The sequence below is a fragment of the Leucopleurus acutus genome (genome assembly GCF_964270905.1).
Source record: "Leucopleurus acutus genome assembly, chromosome: 5".
Lineage (NCBI taxonomy): Eukaryota > Metazoa > Chordata > Mammalia > Artiodactyla > Delphinidae > Leucopleurus > Leucopleurus acutus.
In genome coordinates, this window is record NC_139147.1 from 7,597,336 (window position 1) to 7,614,556 (window position 17,221).

At 48.1% G+C, this 17,221-nt stretch overlaps 1 protein-coding gene across 2 annotated transcripts in view; it reads left to right on the forward strand.

Annotated features, from left to right (window-relative positions):
- KCNJ6 (potassium inwardly rectifying channel subfamily J member 6) overlaps positions 1 to 17,221 on the forward strand; it is a gene marked incomplete at both ends in the record, with an annotated part of 206,837 nt that overhangs the window by 78,284 nt on the left and 111,332 nt on the right. Inside the window, one exon of one of the 2 annotated variants that reach the window (XM_082840116.1) lies at positions 15,060 to 15,126. The exons of the other annotated variant lie outside the window; for it this stretch is intronic. Of the gene's footprint in view, positions 1 to 15,059; positions 15,127 to 17,221 lie in introns of those variants that run through there. 2 annotated transcript variants of the gene reach the window in all.

Consider the following 17,221-nt stretch of genomic DNA (forward strand, 5'->3'; position numbering starts at 1 on the left):
GCCAGGAGGGAAAGAAATAGGGTGCTATACAGAGAAGGCCAGAAAAGCTACTTAGATGGGATGATCTGGAGACACTTTCTAAAGGACAAGAAGCAACCAATACAGGCAAACCTCAAAATTATTATGGGTTTGTTTCCAGACCACTGCAATAAAGCAAACACTGCAATAATGTGAGTCACACACATTGTTTAGTTTCCCAGTGCATATAAAAGTTATGTTTACACTAGACTGTAGTCTATTAAGTGTGCAATAACATTGTCTTTAAAAAAAACAATGTACATACTTTAATTTGAAAAACACTTTATTGCTGAAAACTGCTAACCATCATCTGATCCTTCAGGGATTTGTGATCTTTTTGCAATAGTGACTTCAGAGATCACTGATCACAGATCATTATAACAAATACAATAATAACGGAAAGGTTTGAAATATTGCAAGAATTACCAGATGTGACACAGAGGCCTGAAGGGAGCAAATGTTGTTGGAAAAATGGTGCCTATAGAATTGTTCAATAGAGGGTTGCCACAAACTTTCATTCTGTAAAAACACAATACCTGTGAAGTGCAATAAAAGGAGGTGTGTCTGTAATGGGAATAGCCAAGGGATGGGCATTCCAGGTAGATGGAACCATAAGCTCAAGGGCCCAACGGAGAGAAGGATCTTGGGGGGCTCCGGGACATCGGCAAGGCCAGGATGCCTGGAGCCGGTGACTGAGGGTGAGCGCTGCCGGAACAGGGGTGGAAAGGCAGCATTTCACCTGTCTTTTCAGGTTCTCAAAGGCTCTGCCACTTAGTGCAATCTCACTGCTTGCTACAGAGTGGCTCATTCAGGAGTGTTGAAAGGAGGGAGAGGGCACCAGGAGAGGTCAAGGGCATCAAGGACGAGACAGAGGCACCAGCAGCAAGACAGTTTAGAGTGGGCAGAGAGGATGAAGGGAGAGCAAGCCACAGGCCGGGGGATGTGGCTGGGCAAAGTCAGCTCTCCAAAGGCCACTGGTGTCACCTGACCTGGGGGAGCAGGAAGCGGAATCGAGAGACAGCCTCCTCCCCAGCCTTGAGCATGGACAGGTCACCACTGGGCTGAGGATCTGATGGAGGCCAGGAGGCAGTGAAGAAAAAGGCTCGGACGGTTTTTGCCAACCCACAGTTAGAGGGCAGGTGACCTCCAAGCCTCCATTTCCTTACCTATAAAATCTCTCGGGCTTCCCTGGTGGCGCAGTAGTTGAGAGACCGCCTGCCGATGCAGGGGACACGGGGTCGTGCCCCGGTCCGGAAAGATCCCACATGCCGCGGAGCGGCTGGGCCCACTGAGCCTGAGCATCCAGGGCCTGTGCTCTGCAACAGGAGAGGCCACAACAGGGAGAAGCCCACGTACCGCAAAAAAATTAGTTAATTAATTAAATAAAATAAAATAAAAATCTCTAATCCTTGCCTCCTACATCTGTAAAATCCCTGATTACCTCAAATGTGCTGGAGCTGCTCCTCTGGCCCAAGAGATCTGCCTGGTAAATATTCAGGGATTTTGTGAACTGGTTGTAAAACTGCTGATAAGCCTAAAATCAGCAGTGGTGGGAGCGTTTACACCACGGAAATTGGCAAACACTGCAAATCAGGACTTTTCTCCACCCCCCTTTCTGGGCTGTTGGCTTCTCCGCCTGCCATTTGCACGTGCTCTTGTTTTCAGAACTGAAAAAGGAGAAAATATTTACAGCACCCGGCACACGGTAACTTCTCCCCGAACAGTTGCTACTCGTCCACACATATTCTCATCAACGCAACCATAATGACCGCAAACACCTTTTGAGTCTAAAGACAGAAGAGTTACAGGACCTCCGGGAAGTCACACTGCATCCACCTTGCAGACCTCTGTGACCAGCCACCTCCATGATGCCCCGCTGCTCTGGACACTCACATTCTTACTCTGTCAAGGAAGTTATGTCACGGGGGCTTTAAGAGGAAAGACAGTTGGAGCAGCCTCCGCAAAAACCCCCCTGCTGCGGCCACATGAGACATGGCCCCAAACCAAGGGGGGGTCTCCTCCTTGCCACCCTCCCAGTCTCCCCCACCCTCCCAGGCAGGACCCAGGACCGGCAACTTCCCCGGACAACGCCAGGCAGTCATTCACAGCCAGCGAGCAAAGGCAGGGGTGGGGGGTCAAAACCTGATCTCATCCCAAGAGCTGAGATTCTCATGCCTTCTTGCAGCTGTTGTTTTAATCAGGAGTCGTTTTCTAGGAGACACATTTTGCGATAGAATCGGATGTCAGTTCAGACGACCTGGGCTCAAGCCAGCCAGTTGCCAGATGTGTGATTGCATCCAAGTCAAGGTCATCTGTCGCTTTACTATAACACGGAATGATTGTTTTGACAATAAAGGGAATTATCATGCTGTAGTTGAGCACTCGTAATGGGCCAGACACTCCCCTGGGTGCTTTACACTGGTGATGGCCACAAAGCAGGGTGGAAGTGGCGGATGCCAGCAAGCTGACTGCCCTCCCGGGCAGAGGATGGAGAAAGATGTCAGTGCAGCTCTGAAGGCTGGAGCCCCAGCCCCAGACTGCGCCTCTATCCCTTTGCACATCAGCTGTCTTCTCCCAGGGCCCCCAGCCAGCCCTATTCCTGGGACGTATGCCCTGAGCGTGGGGCTCGTGGCTCCCATGTCCCTTCAAGTGGTGGTCTCGTGTTCCCTGTGTTTATTACAAAACAAGGTCCAGCCTTTCACTTCTAACATGGAATGAATGATTACCTGTCGTAGTGTTTGTTTCCTTTGAGTCAGTTTTTCTACTTCTGCTCTTTTTTCTTTTTTAATTTTTGGCCACACCGCACGGCATGTGGGATCTTAGTTCCCCGACCAGGGATGCAGTGGGAGCGCAGAGCCTTAACAACTGGACAGCCAGGGAAGTCCCTGCTTTTGCTCATTTTTAATGATAGTTCTGCCAAAGTCACACAGGAGGCCAGCAGGCACTGAGTCCAGAGCTAGGAGCTTGACAAACCTAGCTCACTAAATCCAGAGCTGTACCACCAGCTCCATTTCCAAATGAGGGAACGGGACGCCATCCATCCCTCCAGAAAACCTAGAAGAGCTCTAATCCAACAGCACCTCAATGAAACCAACCCCACTGGCTATTTATTTTCCTTCTCAATCTCTACGAAGTGACCATTTAGAGCCACTGAATAAAGACTTCAGACAGTCCATGCATCCTGCAGGACGCATTCACCCAACACAGAAGATTCCAGAAGTTGATGGCTTCACCAAGGGCTAACAGGTGCCGTGTGAGGAGGGCTGCAGGGAACCAGCAGCCTCCAGGCAGCCCCCAGGCTCGCACCATGTCCACATCTCTGTCCCTCTCCCTGCGCTGTCAGGCCCCACGGCAGCACCTACCTCACTCCATCACAGCTGCTCACGCTATGACCAGGAACTCAAGGTGGCTGGGCCACCTTTCGGGTCCAAGGCAGGTAGAGGAGGCCCCTTAGCTTTCACAGTTATGAACATCTAAACCTTCTAAACTAAGGGCAGCTCAGGCCCTTCTTTCATTTAATTGCCACTGGTGACCAGTGCACACAGATTTGCATCTGTAAAGCCAGTGTGTTTGTTTTCAAGAAAACCTAGCCTCTCCCTGCTTTCTCTTTTGGATTGATTTTTAAAAAAAGACATTCAACTACAGATGAAAAGCTCTCAGGTAGCATTTGAAGATTTGCAGGCCTTTTAGAGAACCAAGAAAAAAGTCGCAGAAAAGAGCCTTCTATCCCTGGGGCACTGCTTTTTCTTGCCTTCTTTGAGGGTCTTTGCGTGTGTGTTTCTGTATTTTTTATTTTCAGGATACCACTGAACATGGATATCTCAGAAATAAGGAACCAGGGACTACAAAAGTCAGCCAAGTTCCTTTTGATATTATTCCTTCTTTATTGTAATCTCTGTTCCCTCCATGACATTAGATATTTCTATTTATCTTGACTTTCAACCGACTAAGCCAGTGACTGACTTTTTAGATTTCCATGTGGCTCTTTGAGGAATTAAGACTTGTTTCTCAGGGAGACTGGCAGTCTATATGTCTTAGTGATGAACACATCTCAGATTGGCTAGTTTGTCACTTTGCTGCCTGTTGCAAAGCCTCAGTCCTTCAGGAACCCTCGAAGCCCTAAGACACCTCAGCCGCTCGCATCCCAACGGCACGTTGCTCAGCATGTGCTCACACATGTCAGCCAATGGCTGGCAGCAGTATAACCCTCAGCACTGAGAATGTGGCTAAAGGCCCAGGGACAGCCCCCTAGAAGGGAAATCCACCACTCCCAATCCCGAAGGAAGAAATCCATGTCTCTCCCTCACCATGGCAAACATCTAAGCTGGAAATGAACCACAATTAGGGGTGAGGCAAAGCCTGCCTGGATACTTCACCCCACAGCAACCCACTCCCTCCTGCATCTCCTGGTGGGCACGGCTCTCCCACATGCACCGTCAATGGAACCTCACACACCCATTGTAGGGGTGAGTAAACTGAGGCAATTGATGGCATTAAGTCCCAGTCCCATCTGCTACGGCACAGTTTAAAACAGATAAGCCAGAACCACAGGAGATAAAGACATAGTGTGTTTCTTCTTTCATTTATTTATTCAACAAAATGACACGTATCGGGTGTTTATGAACGGCCGAGCACTGGAAAGACACATCAGTCCAAACCACAGGCTTCAAGCCATCGTGACCGGTTCTGTGTTCTGCTCACAAACTATGGCATTAGAAGATACGTGATAAAAGGCCTCCTACTTCTCACAGACTCATGGTCTCTTAAAAAGCCAGTTTCATTTTGCTCAAGCAAGCAGCAGTAGAGAATTAGAATGCTTTGTCTTGGGATCCCAGAAGGCCTCCTTTCAGGGAAGACTCACTATCCTCAAAAAAACACAAAAACACCAGGAACACATCTGCATCCCCAGTAACTGCCTGGCGTGGGCCTTCCTTGCCCTGGCAATTCTCTTCCTCTAGTAACGTCTATTTCATGTGCAAAACGTAAAGAATGGGCTTGCATATGACATCCATGTTTAATTCTCCATTGATTGCAATATCTTAGGTATTATCCAGTCTCCAAGACGTTTTCACACATTCATGACAACTACCTACAGGCATGTGGGCTCTGGTCTCAGACCCCACGAGGGAGCAGCGCTGTGCTCCAAAGTCAGTTAGTACATGCTCCAGGGTCCAGCCTGTTTCCAGTGGAATAAAACCAGCCAAGGAAGTCCAGAGCATCCCACAGGAGTGAAGGCAGTGGCATCAGATGCCTCAGAGGCCAAGGAGAGGGAGGGATCGGACCAGCCCCCTGCATTACAATCCAAGCGTGCTAAGGATTCTTCCAAGGCTCACCTATAAAACATCACAGTGAGTGTTGCTTCGTTCTGCTGGTAACAGGTATTTCAGATGATGAAAAGAAACAGGAGGAAACAGAACAGAGGGCCCTCTGAAATGCGTGCTTCCCTAACATTGTCTGAATGGGCTTTCCCAGCTTCCTCTCCAGAGTCCCCTTTCAGCCTCAGGAGCAGAGCCTGGTGGAGAACTCCCAGAATGCCACGTTCCTACCTGGTTACCAGGCAGACCACAGTCCATCTTTGCAGACACAGCCTTCTGTTTCTATTTTGTTTATGAAACTGGGACATAGCTTCACTGTGTGAACAGAACACGGTGGCCCTTTGCAGTTGACACCTGGCTGAAGCTTCTCCCGTTGTGGTCTCCCTTCTATCAGTAACCTGTGGTTCCCAGGAAGAAACAGATGTGCCCTCAGTGTCCTGATTACAGGGCCCTAGGGAACAGCCAAGATCACAGCTGTCACCGGAGCCAGGAAAGGCCATCTGGGGCTCTAACTGTTCACTCTGGTCGTCTGAGAAGTTCAGAGCGTCGTGCTTCCACGTTTAGGCATGAGGAGGCCCCCTGGGCTTGCAGAGGTTCAGGTGGCCTCCCTCACCCACCCTGGCTGCACACAGTGCATGCATTTGCCACGCACACGTGTGCTTTTGCACGTAGGCATCTATGCAGGCGTCTCCCAGCTCAGGGGTTGCCTTCTCAGAGGCCTTCCCCCTGTTCCCTGCCGGGCCCATGCTGCCCTCACCCACTTCTCACTCCTGGAAACCTTCATTTTCCCTTTCACTTAAGGAATTTAATATACACCGCCTTGGGTTTTTCTTGCGTTATCAACTCAAGTATTAAATTCCCTCCCAGGCAGAAGCAAAGCCTTACAGTTTCCTAGGGTCCCCTCAGTTCCCCACAGCACACAGAACCCTGGAATCACAGCTTTAGTGCTGCGTCTCCTAGACTAGCTGGCCTGTTGAAATGGATGAGGCTTCTTGAGGAAGCCTACTGGGCTGCCTGGGGTCAGGGATTTTGTTGAAATAATGACTGTGGCCACCTAACCAGGTTCCCTGGGAACTGAAGCCTCATTGGTTTCCAGGATTTATCAGCGCCGTTGGGTTCTGGCGGCTCTGGTGACCCAATAGCAGCATGTCTGCCATGTCGGGACCCAGCTTCTCCACTTCCGCTCCTGGCTTTGCTCTCCTCTTCTTCCTGCTCCCTCAGAGCTTCCTCTCCTTGCCTTCTCTCTGCATCCCTCTTAGCTTTCGCTGCTGCCTGTGACTTCTCTATCTGGCTCACTTTCCAGGGAGAGAAGAGACTGGGTGACCAGCCACTTGGGCGGAGCTCCATGTCAGGTCATCCACTGGCTGGTGGTCAGCTGCCTTTTTGGTCAGGTGTCCCTCTGTGGTCCAATCAGCTGTGACCAGAGTAGCAGGGCCTCTTGGCATGAATCAGGGCAGCTTATCCAGGAAAATCCCTCTAAAGGGAGGTATGGCTGTGGTAGACTCTGGTGTCCAAGGTCTCATGAGGACACAGAGAAGTACGCCTTGCGGTACAGTGCTTTTTCACTTTCCACTTGATGAATGACAGATCCTTGAGATTCCTGGAGAGCTTTTCTTTTAACGACATGGTTTTCAGTAGCCACTGAAGGTTAAATTGAATTTGCAAAGGAACGAGATTACTGTACGTTGTGGATAGCTTTCCATTGCTGCCCATTCTTGAACTGTGCTAATACACACTTTTGAACTTGATGCATTCTGTTCACACAATGGAAACGTCTTCTTTCCCTCTCTCCTTCCTTCCTTCATTCATTTACCAAGAATGCACTGAGGAATGACAATATATCAAGTATTTTGCTAGGGCCTGAGGGTACAGATATCAAAAAAAAAAAAAGTTGTTCCTGTCTTCAAAGACCTCATAACAGTAAAAGAGCTTACAGTAGTACATGGGTTTGTGAAATGTTCATCATTTTTCCACATCATTCTTCCTTCTGGGAGGAAGTGTTTTAAAAGGTGCCACAATCACACTTTTAAACTCAGTACACAGAACCCAAATTGCTTATAGTCAGGACCTTCTGTGGCACCGTAAATATTGCATTTGAAGGGGAGCCCATCCTCGGAGTTGAAATGTCTCTGGACAGCTGGGCTCCTTCCCTACAACCTCCCAGTCCGCTGGGTCTGCTAAGCACAGAAGCTCCTCACATTTTCCACTATACTCGACAAGTGCAAATGCACTCCAAACACAGGAGTGTCCAGCCTTGCACTTGACTCCCAGAGGGCTCCAATGTGTAAGTGTGAAAAGAGGCACATCATCATCATAACAATAAGGTCCCACTTCCCTCGCGCTCTCCCTGGGCCCAGCATCACCCAGGGAGATGGGGTCAAGGCCGAGCTCCTTAGCAGTTCAGCAGGTAGCGCTGTCCACATTTCCCTAATAAAATGCCCAGCAGCCCAGGACTCACACTCCAGCCACATCATGAATTACTTTAGGCATGAAGAATTCCAGTGAGAGGTTGGACATTTAGCGAATGTTCATGAGATTGAAGGCAAGCGGTATTGCATCCTCTCTGTGTGTCCGGCTCTCTCCACTGTCTCTTGGACTTGCTTAAGCAGTTCCCTCCAAAAAGACTATTCCCTCAGAGCTCCAAGGATGTTCTCTCCTCGATAGTTTAGTGACTTCTTCAAAAGGACATCATGGAACACAAATACAAGCAGTGTTCTCTTATTCCCGGGGCTTTATTGTTAGTTTCTTAACCCTAAACCCATAACAAGGGCTTTAGGGAGTGTGTAGGAGGTCGCAGCTTCAGGCAAGCTCCCAGGTCTCACCAGCTGTAGCTTCTAATAAAACTACTGCATAAATGTAGACTTCTGTGCTCTGCTCAAAATAAAACCGTAAGTTTTTAAAAACATATCAACCCAGATGTTTGATCCCACAGATGAAGGTTCAGATCTGTGGGTTTGTAGCCCAGGCGCCCCTCTCCTGAGATAACGTCCTACTGCTCGTCAGTTCACACTGGCTTGGGGCTCCCTCGGCAGTAGTGCGGGGTTTATTGCTCCTTGACGTTGTCATGCATTCTCCAGCACTTTGGCTCCAAAGGCAGTGGTTTGCCCTGCCCCCCATGCTGCCTCAATAGATTATGTCCTTACAACAAGCAGGAGGACTTAAGACCATTTTTTAATGTCCAGCATCTTTTAGATTCCATCCTTAAGCTAACAGAAGTTTCTTAGAATCGTGACCCACAAACATAACTTCCCTCGTTTCTCGCAATACGATGGGCTTAAACACAAAGCCTCCCTTTAAGCTGGAGTCGAAGTCCTCTTGGAAGGTGGCCAGGACAGCCCTGACGCTCTACTTTGTCTCCACAACACAGAGAGTTACAGTTGGGTTCTAGGCATGGGTGCTATAAAAATTCCATCTCACACAGCCTAGTGATAAATCAAATCCAAGTTTATTTATGAAGCGACTCCTGCAGGGTCCCCGGCATGGTGCAGTGTTCTGTCTACCGGCAGAGGATGTTTCTTCAGGTTGTGTCGGTGTTTGCCCAGTCTCACCCACACATACTCATTCTCTGCTCAACTGTTTCCCAAGCAAAGTTGCTCCTGGAGCAAACCCAGTTTCCTTGAAGGGATGCCAACGCCTGCTCCCACCCACCTTTCCCTCTGACCAGCTAGTTGATGTCTACATACCTGCTGTTGTGTTACCCAACCCACCTCCCTCCTATCACCTAGACTACCCGAGCTGCAACGCGAAAGCTAGAAATTATAGAAATTAATCTATACATCTCTAAAAATAGTGCCCTCCATCAAAAAGTGTAACTGTAGGGCTTCCCTGGTGGCGCAGTGGTTGAGAGTCTGCCTGCCGATGCAGGGGACACGGGTTCGTGCCCCGGTCCGGGAAGATCCCACATGCCGCGAAGTGGCTGGGCCCGTGAGCCATGGCCACTGAGCCTGCGCATCCAGAGCCTGTGCTCCGCGACGGAAGAGGCAACAGTGAGAGGTCCCCGTACCGCAAAAAAAAAAAAAAAAAAGTGTAACTGTAGGTGTGTAGGGTTGAGAGATACATATAATCTGAGGGTTAAATATCCATTGTCTACTCACGGTTGATTGCTCTTTACCTAGTAAAACAGCACAAGGCAAAGATCATCTTGGAATCCTTAATGTTCAGGTTTTTCCACAGTTTTATCCCTGGACATTTTTCCTGTCATTGCAGCTTCATGGGGCTCCCAAGTTTCAGGTCAGTGAAACCCCAGTGGGGATACTCAAACCCACAGGTTTGTCCTTTGTAGTACAAAGCCGAGTATGAATTTGAGTAAAGCAAACAAAAAAAATAAACTGCGGGCTTCCCTGGTGGCGCAGTGGTTGAGAGTCCACCTGCCAATGCAGGGGACGCGGGTTCGTGCCCCGGTCCGGGAGGATCCCACGTGCCGCGGAGTGGCTGGACCCGTGAGCCATGGACGCTGAGCCTGCGTGTCCGGAGCCTGTGCTCCACAACGGGAGAGGCCACAACAGTGAGAGGCCCGTGTACTGCAAAAAAAATAATAAAAATAAAAATAAACTGCAAGATCCTGGAGCAGCTGTCAAATCTCAACCTACCATGTTGGGACTTAACAGACAGGCAGGGGGAGAAGCAAAACACCAGTCTAAGAAGAAAGAAACTGGATCTTTGAAATTTTTTGCTGAGACTTGACACTCTGCTTACGAATTCTTCCATTTTCTATCACCAGTACACTCATTTTGTCACATTTTCCCCAAGATAAAACTGAACTCTGAGAAAACCTGAAACTCTGTGGAAATTTCCAGAGATGGACTCCTGCCATCCGTCTCTGGAAGTCTTCTCTCCTCCCATCCTTGATGCCGTGGAGCCCGGTTCCCACCTCTCCACCTGCCACTCCCATCCTGGCCAAAACACAGCCGAAAACCCATCTCTTTTCTGAGCTTGCTCTGACAAGTACAATTCTGCAACAATTACCATATTCTTTTAGAAACATCTGGATTAGCAGAGCACTCACAACCCTTGGGGGCAAGATCCATTACAACCGCAGATTTTCCGAGATCTGAGCACCTGCCGCCCTCCAGGGTGGAGGAGCCGTCCTATGGCTGTCGTTCTTGAGGGACACCAGCTCTCCCTGGGGTTGAATAAGTAATTCAAGCGGTTTACAGAGACCACAAACCCTGCGGAAAGATTTCTGGTCCTGGTCTGTGCTGCCGTCTGACCTCTGCACCATCTATTCAAGGGAACAAGACCTTGTGAGCATGGAGTTCATGCCTCTACATCCAGTGAAGCCTTCTCTGCCTGCTACAGACTCAGCAGAGTGGCTTAGCTTCCAGGCATCCCCATGTCACCCTGTGTTAGTTTCCGAATGCTGCTGTGGGTAGCTACCTCAAACCTGGTGGCTTAAACAACACAAATACATTATCTGGCAGTTCTGTTAGAAGTCTGGACCATTGGGTCAGTCCAACTGAATTCCTGTCTCGCTGCTGGAGACATCCCAGCTCTGGTTTTTCGCCTCCTCTTTCCTGTTACCAGCATCGCCTTCCTTGTGCAAATGAGAAGGCAGAAAAGACACCCAAGTGGGACGAAAGGGAGTGTCAGCAACCACCCAGGAGAGGTCACGGAGACTGTTGCCAAGAGGCCTGCAACTTGGAGAATGTGCAGAGAAGCTGGCCAGAGGAATCTGAGGGGGAAGGGCTGGAGACTTTGTCCTGCCCATTACACTACCTCCTTTTAAACCTCCAAAGATATCTTTTTTTTTTTTTTTTGCGGTACGCAGGCCTCTCACTGTTGTGGCCTCTCCTGCGGAGCACAGGCTCCGGACGCGCAGGCTCAGCGGCCATGGCTCAGGGCCCAGCTGCTCCGCGGCATGTGGGATCCTCCCGGACCAGGGCACAAACCCGTGTCCCCTGCATCGGCCACCACTGTGCCACCAGGGAAGCCCCAAAGATATCTTTTTTAATAAATATTTCTAATAAAATCTGTGGAAGGCATATCCGTGTTACCCCCCCCCAAAAAAAAAATACTGGGCTCAAATCAAGTTTTGTGCAGGACTGTGTCACTGCTGTGGCTCAAGGGGAAAATCCATTTCCTTGACTTTTGCATTGTCCAGAAGCTGCCCACGTGACTCTTCCTCTACCTGCAAAACCAGCAACATGGGGCCGAGTCCTTCTTGTGCTGCCATCTCTCTGGTTCTCCCTCTTCTACCTCCCTCCACCACGTACAAGGACCCTTGTAATTACGGTGGGCCACCTGGATAATCCAGGACAAACTCTCTACTTGAAGGTCATCCGATTAGCAACCGTAATACCACATGCAAGCTTAATTCCCCTTTACCATGTAACATAACATATTCACAGGCTCCAAAGATTGACATGGGCATCTTTGGGAGGACGTTATCCTGCCTACCACACACTCCATCAGACATCCTGCCACTTCCCCGCATAATGTGCTCAGGTGTCCCCTCCCTCTTGCAAAACCAACCCCCTTCTTCAGATCTAGGGGATTCCTCCCTGCCCCTAGCAAGGCCTCTACCAGCTTTTCCTGATTAAACCTCAAAGCTTCACCCCTTGAGAACAACCCAGCTCTTTGTCTCCTGAAGCCAAATCTTTGGAAACAAAAGAACTTTGAAGAGGTCCTCAAAGGCAAGACACAAATCCCTCTGGCCTTCTTCAGGTGGGGAAAATACCTGCCCCTTTCAGGGAGGGAGAAAAGACAGCTGGTTTCTCAGCTGTCTTTCTGATAATTGCCTTCTTGGGTCTGCTCGATGCCTGCAGTGTGCCTCTTCCTATCATTATGCTTGTTTGGGTTTGGGAACACATCTTATCCTCTTGGACCTTCCACCAGAGCTCACACAGTGCTCTGCACACATGTTCAAGCATTCACTGACTTCACACCAACACATGCAACGGGAGAGATTTTAGCTTTGTCTCGGCAGGGCTTCAAAAATCGTCAAAACTATAGAAGAATGTAAGGCTTTGCCACCAATCTCAATAGCCAACAAAATCCTACAATTGGAAAGCTTAAAACTTTTGCTTGGGATCTATTTGGATATTGTGCTAGAACATTTTAAAAAACACAAGCCATAGAGCAATCAAAGAGAATGAAGTACCATTTGGAGAGCGTGAAAAAGTTACAGGCTACCATTCCAAATGTTTAGTCTTAAGGAAAGGAAAAGACTCATTCATCTATTCAAGAAACACTTATTGAGTTCCTAGTATATGCAAGGCCTTGTTTGAAGTACCAAGTTTATAGTCACAGGAAACCTTGTGCTCTCTCTTGTTCCTCCACGGTTTAATCAGAGGGGAATTACTCAGAGTAGAGTGAGTATCATGGAGGATGTGGGCTTTGACATGAGACAGGAGGTCAGATGTCCTGGGTAAGCTACAAAACTTTCCAGTAACTTCTCCCCCCTATATCTTAACAATGGTAATACAAATGACATCTGATCACAGTATTTGGGAGAAGACAGAATTGCACACATAGAGTGAGCTCAATAAATATCCCTCTTCACCCCTCTCGTCTCACAGAACACACTCAAAATAATCCCAGATCACTAGACTTCCAGGTAGAAAGAAGGAAGTGGCTTTCTTGTAATCCCAGGCTTTGTTTAAACTGTTCCCTGTGTCTGGGATTTTCCTAAACCTCTGCTTTTCCACTTAAGAACTCCCTGCTTTCCTCAACCTTTCCCTTCACACCTCATCCCAGACAATTAGTCCACCATCTCTGCATTCCCACATGCTACGGACTGAATTGTGTCTCCCCAAAATTCATACGTTAAAGCCCTAACCCCCAGTGTGATGGTATTTGGAGGTGGCATCTTTAGGAGGCAAGTAGATTGTGAAGGTGAAGCCCATTCATTGAATTAGTGCTTTCTAAGAAGAAACCACAGAGAGCATTCTCTCTTTCTCTCTCTCTCTCTCTCTCTCTCTCTCCATCATGTGAGGACATCTGCAAACTACAAAGAGAGTCCTCACCAGGAACTGAATCAACCAGAGCCTTGACCTAGGACTCAGCCTCCAGGACTGCAAGAAATAAGTGACTGTCGTTGAAGCCCCCCAGTCTGGTATTCTGGTGTAGCAGCCTGAGCTGACTAAGACACCAGAGTCCTGGGATCACCACTGCTGCCCTAGTGGCCAGCGTGCACTACCTTTTCTTCAAGGTTGCAAACCCACAAGGGCAGAGCTGTGTCCTTATTCCCCATCTTACCCCAAGCATTTAGCACAGGATCTACTGCCCTGAATTGTTTCCTGTCGCTGCCATAACAAATCATCGCAAATTTGTTGCACTAATAACACAGATGAATTATCTTACAGCCTTACTCAAAAGACTGACATGAGTCTCGCTGGGCTAAAGTCAAGGTGTCATTAGGGCTGTGCTCCTTGCTGGAGGCTCTAGATGAAGATCTGTTCGCTTGACTCCTCCAGCTTCTGAAGGCCACCTGCATTCCTGGACTTGTGGCTTCATTCTACCATCTTTGAAATTATGCTGCCATCTCTCTGGTCTTCCGTCTTCCACTTTTAAGGACCCAGGATAATCTCCCAACTGACTAACAACCTCTCTTTCATCTTCAACCTCAATTTCCTTTTGCCATGTAACATACATATTCACAGGTTTCAGGGAGTGGGATGTGAACATCATCGGGGCATTATGTTGCCCACTACAAGCCATAGAAGGAGAAATTGAATAAACCTGGATCTTAATTTATGATGCCTGCAACTCAGCAAAATCCTAACACCCTCTTCTTGTTGCCATCCTTTACAACCCATAACCCCAGTAAGCCTGGTCTCTAGTCTTGAATATCTCAGGAACTTATTCTGAAAAACATTGTGTAAGAGATACAACACCAATCCTATGGTGCTTGAGTTTTTTTCTTGGTGGCCTTTAGTCCAGCAACCACTTAATCTTCACTTGTCTCACTTGAATTACTACTGTAAGTGCAGGATAGCCTTCTGGGAAAGGTTCTGGAATAGGGATTCTGCCACTCTTCTTGCCCCTTCCACCTTCCCAAGAGGACACTGCTTCGTGAGTGGGAAACCCTAGATAAAGCCCACACCTGATCTGTGCTTCCAGCAGGTTGGACCTCTAATTCTTTGTGTTTCTGGAAAATCATAAATCATCTGCCTTGCTTCCCAGTCATCTCTCCTGAAAGTCTCTCATCTGGGAAAATAGGGATGCATGCTATCTATTATTTATAAGGGAGTGTGGCTCCCCTGTTGATTTGGGGAAAAGTGAATTTTCCTGCAAAAAGCTCAAAGCATTTTTATGAATATAACATTTCACTTCCCACAAGATCTTTATAGAGTTATAGATAGAAGAAATAAAAATGGCGGCAACTTATAGAAGTAGTACTGAGCATATTTAAAGGCAATAACTGAGATTTTTAAGTGGTCACCCCACAGAAGGTAGGTGTTGGCATTTTCTATTTGATACCCCAAATCAACCTGACATGAGACCAGTTCATTTACAGATAGATATGTGTGTGGAAACACACACACACACACACACACACACATTCATATAATTTCATCCATCCACCAACTTACTCATTCAGGCAGTGTCTACTGAGCCTGCACTGTGTTCCCCACATTATCACAGGCACAGGGATGTGGAGAAAGTGGGTGAGACGTAGCCACTTACTTTTGAGAGTTCAGGGTCTTCCAGGGCAGAGTGGCATGGAAGCCAGCCATAGTCATACGATGTGCTGAGTGTTATCCTTTGCAGGCACTGGGTGGAGAGGATGGGAACCAATAGTCTTGGGAGCTCCCCGGGGAGGGGAAGTTTGAGCTGAGTCCTGAGGACTCAGGTAAGTTGTAGGGGGTAAGAAAGAGCATGGAAGACAGTGGAAGTGAAAAGACATTGTCATGTGAAAGGACACATGTGTGAAAGAGCATCGTGCCTCAGAGCACCCTGGGAACTCTACGTTCAGGCAGAGGGAAAACCAAGGTCACATCATCAGTGGCGTGGACAGCCACTGCCAAGGAGCTTGGACTTTACCAGTGGGACCCCTGAACGACGTAAAGCAGGACAGGAACACAATGGGATCTGAACTGGAAAGAGCCCATGAGGAAGCTCTGTGAAAAAGAAAGGGGAGTCTATTTCTGGTTTACACCTGAAACTAACACAACACTTTAAATCAACTATACCTCAATTTTTTTAAAAAAAAAAAAAAGGGAAGTGGAGGTAGGAAAGACTGGAGCCATGATCTAGACTTGGAGACACCTGCAACAATCCAGATGAAAACTGATAAGAGGCTGCAGGATAGCATTTATGGGCTGATCACGTGTGTTTGAATGTGTGTTGATGCACAAAGGTACCTGGAAAGATGTTCATTAAAATGTTAACAGTAGTTACCTCTGGTGGCAGGACACAGGGTGAATTTTTTGCTTGCTTCTTTATACTTTCCTTGGTTGCTTGAAATTTTCTACATGAGGATGTGTTACCTTTATAAGCAAGAACAAACAAAAAAAGTTTTGTTTTTGCTGCTTATTAAAAACTGACAGTGACCCTGAGAGACTGCATATACAAATAGGCAATGGCCAGACCATGCATAAAAATAGAACGTTGACCCATATCCTGTAGCAATCTGCCCAGGAAACCAACCCCTTATGTGCAATAAACAACCCAGGAAGCTAGCCTGCTTCCTGGGTCAGACTGTAGTCGGAGGTGTAGAAACCCAGACTGTCATCTCTAGTAAAACCCAGGAAGCTAAATATTGACTTCCATAACAACTGGCTCAACATGGCCGGGACTTGATTAATAACTGACAGCTTTCCTAATTTTTGTCTCTGCTTCCAACTTAGTACCAACTAAAGAAAGCTAACTATGCACCCCTAAGCAATCACATAGGATACCCCCCTACTCATTGGCCACCCATACCTTCTCCAGACCTATAGCCTCCAATCAGGGCACACCTGAAGCCTTCCCTTTTCTCCACTATGAAGCTTTCCCACTGCTCTGCCTGCCTTTGAGTCTTTGCCAAAATGCAAGTCACGTGGCTGACTCTCTTGCTATAGCAAACTCTAGTAGTCTTTGCTTTTCTCATGTGGTTGGTCTTCATTTATTCCACAACACAATCAGTTCTGCTACAGGGGGATAGTAAAGTGGGGGCAAGAGGAAAAGCTTTTAGGAAGAAGAGGCCATGGGATTTGGTGTCTACTGTCAGTGGGGTGAAGGAGAGAGAAGCAAGGAAGCCTCTGGCTTCTGGCTTGGGATTCTGAGCAGACGCTGGTGGCATCCATGGAGTCATGTAAAGGGAAGGAACACATGGGAGAGGTATGTGACAGGGTCTACAGGACACAGAAGGCACACATGGTGGAGGGGGGGTGGAGGTTAGGAGAGAAACTCTATGGAGGTGTGGGGAAATCTAGGGGAAACCAGCCCGGGATGGGGAGGCCTCAGGGCTGGGAACAGCTGGAGCCATCACCACCTGGAGTCCACAGGTGCCAAAGAAGGAAACCAGAGAGAACTGTGGGAGAGAGGGCCACCGAATGGGACTGTGGTGGTAGAAAGAGGAGCTCAATCCATTTCAATTCAACCTGGAGCTCACAGGAAGGCTCCACTGTCCACCTGCCTTTCCATCTCCTGTCAGTGCTTCCCATGAGCTAAACCCACCAGGAAACCAGAGGACATGAGAGACCCATTGCATCCATAATAGCCATTCTCCTGTGATGTGGAGAATCAAGAAGGGTTCAGGGAAGCTCTGCAGGGGCACTTAGAGAATACTTAGCCCAGACAGCCTGGGGATAATGAGCTCCATCTTGAAAATGTTCATTTTGAGGTTCCCATGGGAAATGCAGGTGGAGCTGTCTAGCAAGCAAGTCAATATGGCAGCGTAGAAATGGAAAGATCTGAGTTGGAGAGGTGGGTGTGGAAGTCATCTAAATATCAGGAGAGTTTCA